This window comes from Mixophyes fleayi, chromosome 7 (genome assembly GCF_038048845.1).
Source record: "Mixophyes fleayi isolate aMixFle1 chromosome 7, aMixFle1.hap1, whole genome shotgun sequence".
In the NCBI taxonomy this organism is placed as follows: Eukaryota; Metazoa; Chordata; class Amphibia; order Anura; family Limnodynastidae; genus Mixophyes; species Mixophyes fleayi.
This window is the reverse complement of record NC_134408.1, coordinates 115,498,137-115,507,451: the sequence shown is the minus strand read 5'-3', so window position 1 is coordinate 115,507,451 and position 9,315 is coordinate 115,498,137.

The following is a 9,315-nucleotide window of genomic DNA, read 5'->3' as shown; positions in this document are numbered from 1 at the left end:
TTGGTTTTGGTTTTGGATCTGGATTACCGTTGTGTTTTGGTTTTGGTTTTGCAAAACCGCCCTTGCGTGTTTTGGTTTTGGTTTTGTTTGGTTTTGTTTTGCAAATTGTTAAAAAAATTACATTTATTGGTGCTAAAATAACATAATTTAGGTATTATTTTGTAGCTACATTATTATTAACCTCACTAACACTAATTTCCAGTCATTTTTTATTCAATTTTGACCACCTCCTATGTCACAATATGATTTTCAGACACTTGAAAAGAAAAATTGCTGCAGTTCTTGCCAGTGATAACAAAAAGGCCATTGTCATGCCTGGGCATAAGACCAAAAATCCACCTCTTAAGTGTGGAATTATTTTTACACAAATCTTGGCAACAGTTGTCTATCCATTTGTAGCGTTTTTAAAGCCACACTCAGTAGAGGTAGGGACCTTAACCATCTGGGATCCTCATCCATGTTTCGTCATTTTTCAGCGAGTTCTTGGAAAACTGTTGGGAAAATCAGAAACTTAGGTTAAAAAAAATAACAGCAAGCATTCCAGCATAATCTACCTCCCTTCTCTCATCTACATCCCAGCACCTGCAATCTTCCCCCCAACACCTTCATAATCAATATCCCCTGAACCAACAATTGGCAGTTAAACAATCCTCTGCAAGAGGAAGCAAGAATGAATCCTGTCACCCAGTCGCAAAGCGGATCACAGACGCCATGGGTACTATGCTAGTGTTAGATCTGCGTCCAATGTCCATTATTAATACAGTTGGTTTAAGACATTTATTTGAGGTGTTCTGTCCCTGTTAGCAAATGTCATCACTATACCATTTTACTAGAAAAGCTAATTCTCTCCTGTACCGGAAAGTTCCTAAAAATGTCATTATTGGGTGACAAAATGGTATTCTACCCACTGTACACTTAACCACAGATATATGTACAAGCGTAACTGGGCAAACAAAAGATTATATGACTGTGAAAGCCCACTGGGTTGGTCATTCGCCTTCCCCAGCATGGACAGCAGCAGCTTGTACCCAGGTACATCACATTTTTGAGAAGTAGGCTACTCTGTGTATCAGCAGCTTCACTAAGAGGCATACAGCTGACAAACTGTTCCAAAAACTAAGGGATGTCATTGAAAGATGGCTAATCCTGCTTGGAGTCTCCTGAGGATATGTCATTTCTGATTACGACCCCAATATTGGTCCAGCATTACAGCGGGGTTGAATTCCATCACATTTCCTGTTTTGCACACACTATCAACTTGGTGTTACAGAACTTTTGAAAAATGACATGCAGGAGATGCTGTTTGTGTCCATAAACATTTAGGGTCAATTTCTGGTTTCTGCAACAGCATGTAGGAGAATGCAGCAGCTGCAACAAGACTAGCATTTGAGGGGAATATACTTTAGTCCAGCGAAGTAGTTACCTGTGAAGAAAGTGCAGACACGGTTAGCTTGAGTCAAGTGATTGCCTTAATAATAGATTTTGAAGAGGTGCTACATAAAATTATAGTGTGCAATAAAACAAAGTAAATGTGCTAACTATATTTTAATTGTAGATTAAATACTTCATTTTCTTTGCAAGGATCCCAGACTTATCAACATCTTGTTGGGACTTCTTCTCCTTCAGTTTCTCTGGCAACTGCTTGTTGTAAAAGAAATTGCTTTCCCAAGACACCCAGTGGTGATGCAGATGAGTCCGCTCAACATTTTGATATTTACTGTGCTGTAAAAGAATTGCCCAAAAATCGTGACAGCTCTGCCCTAAAATCAACTAGTCATTCCCTTTGGAAGGCCATTATCAGCAATTACATCATACTACACAGACTTCTATGATATTGGGATGAATTAGTATTGTTGGAGGAAGATTATCACTAAACCCTGCCACTTCTCCAGTTTCGCAGTGAGCTATGGTACAATAAAATGTAACTGCAGATTTAGACCAAGACTGTCAGCCCTATTATTTCTATTTCAGCAATTACAATTAGCAATGGAGCAATGGAGCTCTTCTCTTTGGGTGTTACCTATATAACGCAGCACAATTTGCCTGCAAATTCTAGAGACAAGCCTGCTTGTCTTCCTCTCCATCAATGACTCTTAGCAATTGAGCACTCGTCTTTGGGTGTATATTACACCCGAACATTATTAGTGAAAATTATGAAAAATACAGTTTAATCCCTGATAGGCCCTCCACCATCCTTTGCATGACAGATATGACTTTTGACAGCCAGAAATATTAATGCACAATTAGGGAGGACACCCCAAAAGCACTGAGGAGTGCTAAAAATTATTTGGTAGATGCTGCTGACAGATATGACTTTTGACAGCCAGAAATATTAATGCACAATTAGGGAGGACACCCCAAAAGCAATGAGGAGTGCTAAAAATTATTTAGTAGATACTGCTGACAGATATGACTTTTGACAGCCAGAAATATTAATGCACAATTAGGGAGGACACCCCAAAAGCACTGAGGAGTGCTAAAAATTATTTAGTAGATACTGCTGACAGATATGACTTTTGACAGCCAGAAATATTAATGCACAATTAGGGAGGACACCCCAAAAGCACTGAGGAGTGCTAAAAATTATTTAGTAGATACTGCTGACAGATATGACTTTTGACAGCCAGAAATATTTATGCACAATTATGGGGGACACCCCAAAAGCGCTGGGGAGTGCCAAATATTAAGAACAAATAATAAACCTCTATCCTCCTCTCTGCACTAGCGATTTTGGTTAGAGCAATTGCAAGAACAATATTGTATTCTCTGTCCCTGCTCTAATTAGCCTATGACTACACCCTGCTCTCTCCCTCTGTCAAATGGCGATGGATTGCTGTGGAGGCGTGTATTTATAAAGTTGAAGTATCGCGAGAACCGAGCCCCGAGATCCGACGACGTCACGATGACGTTCGGCCTCGATTTGGATTTGGATTTGGAACGGGCGGGAGAGTACCGAGCGCTGCTCAGCTCGGTACTCGGATACCCAAAGCTCGGGTGGGTTCGGTTCTCGGAGAACCGGACCCGCCCATCTCTACCTATGGCATGCAAGCTATCTAGCCTATCTTTTACGAGGACATACCTATGTATGTCACTGAGTTGCTAAAGCATTGTGAATTTTGTTTGTACACATCACAAGGAAACGTAAGGAACAAAAAAATTGGTGCACCCAATGTCTGTCATTGTCGTGCAGAAATGCAGTCACCCCATCAATTTTGGGCTAAGAAACATACACATGCACATATTTTTCATATATTAATCTTATTGCTTTTTTTCACAGTAATTTCCCAACTTTAATTAACATGGGCTGAACTAAGTAACTTTTATTGAATATAACTTTAAATGGTCATAAGCCACACCCCTGTTACAGCTCAATAAAGATCACCAAATATGTTGCTGGTTAAAATTGATTATGTTGGACATTATGTTTAATCTGTTCATTATCAGAAAGCAAATAAACGCATGTGAAGGTTATAGCCTTTAGATCTCATTCTTATAAGCGGCATTTAAGCATTTTAATAGCGGTTACACACACAGTGCATTCTGCAGACACATTTAAAGTACAATTGATTTGATAACAATTTAACAAAACTACAAAGCAAATACAGTACAATATTTGTTGCAATATGTATATCAATAAGCATTATTCTGGCACCCACAGTAGACAACTACTCATTATGTTCTTATTATCCCAACTTGGCTGGGAGTTCCCAGGTCTGGAGCTGGCTGAGAGATTTCCTATCTTCATCAGCACTTCTGCTTCTCATGGATAGACAGTCTTTGCATCTCTTTTCACGACTCAGGTTGTGATACTGTTCAAACCATGTAGAGCAGGGGGTAAATGTATCAAGCTGAGAGTTTTCCAGCGGGTTTGAAATACCAATCAGATTCTAGCTATCATTTATTTACTGCATTCTACAAAAAGACAGCTACAATCTGATTGGTTGCTATAGGCAACATCTCCACTTTTCAAACCCGCCGGCAAACTCTCAGCTTGATACATTTACCCCCAGGTCTTTGGCTGGAATGCGCTTATTGTACCTTGTGGTTCTTCTAAAGAATAAAGTTGTTCTATGCCTAGCCCTTCTGTTTTCACTGTATATTGTTACTTGGTGTCGTCATACCGGCATAGGCTATAGCATTTTGTCTTACTGTGTTGCATGCTCCCTTTTTTAAAAAAAATATGACATGCTGTAATGATTGCTACACCTGAACATATTGTTGCAATAACCACATCAATGAGTATATTTTTGTAGAAAGTATGATTCCTTCTGTCTACTGTACCATTATGCTTGTTACTGTATGGCACTGTAGACCACTCATTCACATCTATGAAACTAATAGAAGCAATTAAATCCACCCCATCTAGGAAAACCCTGGGCCCAGATAGTTTCTCCATCTCTTATTATAAATTCTTTCAAAAGAATCTAATTCCCCATGAGGCATTTAACTCTATGTCTGAGAGCTCTCACTTCATGCAACAGTTGCTGGTAGCTCACATTTCAATGTTTTACAGAGGTGTAAGGATTCCTCCAGGTGCCCAGGCTATACAGTCATGGCCAAAAGTTTTGAGAATGACACAAGTATTGGTTTTCACAAAGTTTGTGGCTTCAGTATTTTTAGACCTTTTTGTCAGATGTTGCTATGGTATACTGAAGTAAAATTACAATCATTTCATAAGTGTCAAAGGCTTTTATTGACAATTACATTAAGTTTATGCAAAGAGTCAATATCTGCAGTGTTGACCCTTCTTTTTGAAGACCTCTGCAGTTCAACTTCTGGTCCACATACTGACTGATGGCCGCCCGTTCTTGCTAAATAAATGCTTGGAGTTTGCCAGGGTTTGGGGAGGGGCGGGTTTGTCCACCCGTCTCCTGAGGATTGACCATAAGTTCTCAGTGGGATTAATGTCTGGGGAGTTTCCTGGCCATGGACCCAAAATTTCTAAATTTTGATCCCTGAGCCACTTAGTTATCACTTTTGCCTTATGGCAAGGCACTCCATCATGCTGTAAAAAGCATTGTTCCTCACCAAACTGTTGATTGGTTGGGAGAAGTTGCTCTTGGAGAATGTTCTGGTAGCATTTTTTATTCATGGCTGTGTTCTTAGGCAAAATTGTGAGTGAGCCCACTCCCTTGGCTGAGAAGCATCCCCACACGAATGGTCTCAGGATACTTTACTATTACCATGACACAGGACTGATCGTAGCGTTCACCTTTTTTTCTTCGGACAGGCATTTTTCCAGATGCCCCAAACAATCTGAAAGGGGATTCATCAGAAAAAATATCTTTACCCCAGTCCTCAGCAGTCCAATCCCTGTACCTTTTGCAGAACATTAGTCTGTCCCTGACAGTTTCCTGGAGAGAAGTGGCTTCTTTGCTGGCCTTCTTGACACCAGACCATCCTCCAAAAGTCTTCGTCTCACTGTGCGTGCAAATGCACTCATACCTGCCTGCTGCCATTTCTGAGCAAGCTCTGCACTGGTGGTGCCTTGATCCCGCAGCTGAATCACAACTATTGAACCTCTCTCCTTGAAGTTCTTGATGATCTGATAAATGGTTGATTTAGGTGCAATATTACTAGCAGCAGTATCCTTGCCTGTGAAGCCCTTTTTGTGCAAAGCAATGATGACTGCACGTGTTTCCTTGCATGTAATCATGGTTAATAGAGGAAGAACAATGATTTCAAGCACCACCCTAATTTTATAGATTCCAGTCTGTTATTCTAACTCAATCAGCATGACAGAGTGATCTCCAGCCTTGTCTTTGTCAACACTCTCATCTATGTTAACGAGAGAATCACTAGATATCATCTGGTCCTTTTGTGGCAGGGCTGAAATGCAGTGGAAATGTTGTTTTTGGGATAAAGTTCATTGTCATGGCAAAGATGAATTGCAATTCATCTGATCACTCTTCATGACATTCTGGAGTATATGCAAATTGCCATCATAAAAACTGAAGCAGCAGACTTTGTAAAAAAACATTATTTATGTCATTCTCATAACTTTTGGCCCATATTGCTCCTCAGCAGAGATGTGAAACTTTCGGCAAAGCTCATCGCAAATAGATTGAAGTCCATTCTGCTGAAAATCATATTCTCCGACTAGGTGGATTTTGTCCCAGCATGTGAAGCCTGAGACAACACAACTATACTCTTGGAATTAATGTACCTAGCCTCACGCTCTGCCGCCCAGTCTATGCTTCTATCAACTGAATAGTCTGGATTTTTATGTGGGATGTCCTGAACCATTTGGGATTGGGCAGAATTGGGTTACACTGGTTACTTTTATTGTGCAAGAACCCCAAAACTAAGATTAAGATAAATGGGAATCTCTCATAGCCAGTGGTGATCACCAATGGTACCAGACAAGGGTGTTCATTTTCGCCATTTATCTTTCTGCTGTGTATGGAGGCCCTGGCAAGATCCATCTGGGCAAACTCAGAAGTTTCAGGATTGCAAGTTGGTAACACTGCCCACAAATTAGCATGTTTTGACAACCACCTATTGGAAACCCATTAATATCCATTCCAAACTTAGCGCTTGAATTAAAAAAATTTGGAGAACTCTCCAGCTTTAAAATCAGCTACTCAAAATCAGTAGGGCTTAACGTCTCCAACCCTTGAACGTTTTGGAAGGGTTGAAGCATGCCTTTGGTTTAAACAAAATACGCAAAGAATTAAGAGAGTGGAGAAATAAGAACTTCTCCTGGATAGGGAGGATTAATATTATTAAAAAGAACATACTGCCACATATTCTACATCTTCTACAGTCACGTCGGAACTTATTTATTAAGGAACGCAAAGCAAACTTAACATGCGTTTTTACAAAAACACATGTAAATCGGGTATACGCACAGCCGAATTCAATCACTGGATCTAAAGAAATGTTGATTGATTAATACTGTAGTAAAGTCACTTACATTACATAAATACTGACGCATGTATTATTACTTTTTTCTTTGCCCCTTTAGTTATTTCACTGGCAAATGTACTTGTGAGTACAGTTTTCACTTGTATTGCCAATTAGCAGTGGAATGTAAGGCGTGCAAATACCTTACATTATTAATCCTTACACTTAGGTTTTCTCATAAGAATTATTATCATAGTGTCATACTAACCCTTCTCAATAACCCTTTCTATGATGCTGTATGTATGATATGAGGATAGTGGGACAATGGCTGTGCTGCCATATACTGTGTGATTTTGATTGCTCTGTTGCCATATACTGGAAACCATTATCATTCGGACAAACTGTTCCTCGCTTCTCACACTAATAGGGGACAAGTTGCTATATTTTTTATCCCAGCTCCCCTCATTACACACTCCATTATGATAGAACATGTGCCCAGGGAAATGGGACAAATGTATTTCATATATTCAGATATGTTCCCATTTTTATGGTGCAAATGTTCATTAATACACCATTTCCTTACCAAAAAAAAAGACACAGCATTTTTTTTAAACAAAGAACTGTTTATAAACTAATTTGTATAATAAATTAAAACTACATCAACATAAAATGTAGTAATTTTTATATTTCTCCATGAGATTCAGATTTTGGAAAAAAATGTTTTGTTAATTTTTTTTATTTTTTTTTGTTTGTCAAAACATGGGGTGTTGAGATAGAACTTGGGTGTTTGGGTGTCAATTTGGGATGGTGGGATAAAGAAACGGTCTGCAGGAATGGAAAGTTGGGCTTGGGGGATGGAAGGTTGGTCTGTGGGGATGGAAAGTTCGGCGTTTGATTTCTTCATCAGCTGGAAAAAAAGAAAAATTAGGAATTGAAAACTTATTACATTTTTAAAACATATTGTAGCTCTATGGGTATACTTTGTGGACACAGTTTTGCTTGGAAATAAACACTTATTAGGCCCTTGTTGTCAGACACCTGTGAAGTGGCATACTTTACCTAGGGAAAGTCACACTTTGAAAGAAAGGCTTTCTGAGGACTACACTGTTATGCTGAAAAACAAAATAATATTAGACTACCTTATAAAATCAAGATACTTACATTCTGCGGCAATTTCCTGGGCTTGGCTCCCTGCCTCCTCCTCCAATTGGTGCCATGTTAGGGAAAGGGAAACTGGGGGAAATGTTACCATTTCGGCCTCCTCCTGGGCCTCCTGCTCTTCCTCCTCTACGGGCTCCTCCCTAGCCCCCCTAACTCTTTGGCGGAGGCATTCTGCTGGAATAAATATGACACATTCATTTATTTATAAATGTTATCTTGTCTCACAGACATAGATACATACAGATAATGTTATGCTGCAATATGAAATAACCAATATGACACATGGACTATCATTGGACACATAAACACACCTCTACACCACTTTCATATGGACTTGATCTAGGAGGTTTAGATTAATCACATAGTGATTCAGAAACATCACTGTTGTATAGCACACTTTGTACTTTGTCCACTGAAGTTTATGACAAGCCATACATCATTTTGTAATGGGCCAGATATAACAGTAATCTTAATTTGAACAAAAAAAAATGAACTGTGAACTTACATCTAGCAATTTCACCCCTTATACCTTCAAGAAGGACTGACTGCCTCCTCCACAGGTCACTCCAGCACCTCTGGAGCTGGACATTGTGCGTCTACGGCTGAGCTTGCGCCGCAGTCACCTGCGTACTGCCCTGTAGGTATTGTTTCTGTCCTCACTACTAATATAACGATCTGCAAGTACAAAGCAGTGGTCCATAGTTACAGTCCGTACCCACAGCTTGGCCCTGGAGAAGGTATGTGGTAGATTGCATGTTTGGAAGTGAATGAGACCTTTCAACATTCTCATCACTGATTGGTTCTCAGGCTATGTATGGGTGTAGGCACGTCAGTTGCTGACCCCTTCAATACCATATCTAAAATGGCTGACTTTCAGCTGTCAATACCAGTAATAATCCATATCCAGCCAATTAGGGGCGTGACAATGCCTAGCCAATCATACACAAGCAATCGCAGGAGAGCGCACCTCCATACCCTATATAACAGCTGTTTTGTGATTTCTGATCACATAGTAGTGGTTAGACATTTTGGATCCAGATTTTTGTGTCATATTGGCAGTGCTCTGGCTCCTCCGCTTCGGCCTCGATGCCGAGGCAGCCAAACATTATAACACTGACGCTCCCCCCCACCCCCCCCAGGGTAATACAGAATCTGGGAGGAGATCATAATGCAGGTCAATGTTGTGGCTTCAATTAGACGAACGGTGACGTAGGTATAATTATTAATATATTGTGCTCTGCATAATTAGTACAGGTCTTTGTGTGTTTGAGCAACCTCAAAATCATAGCCCCAAGGTTAGGACATCAT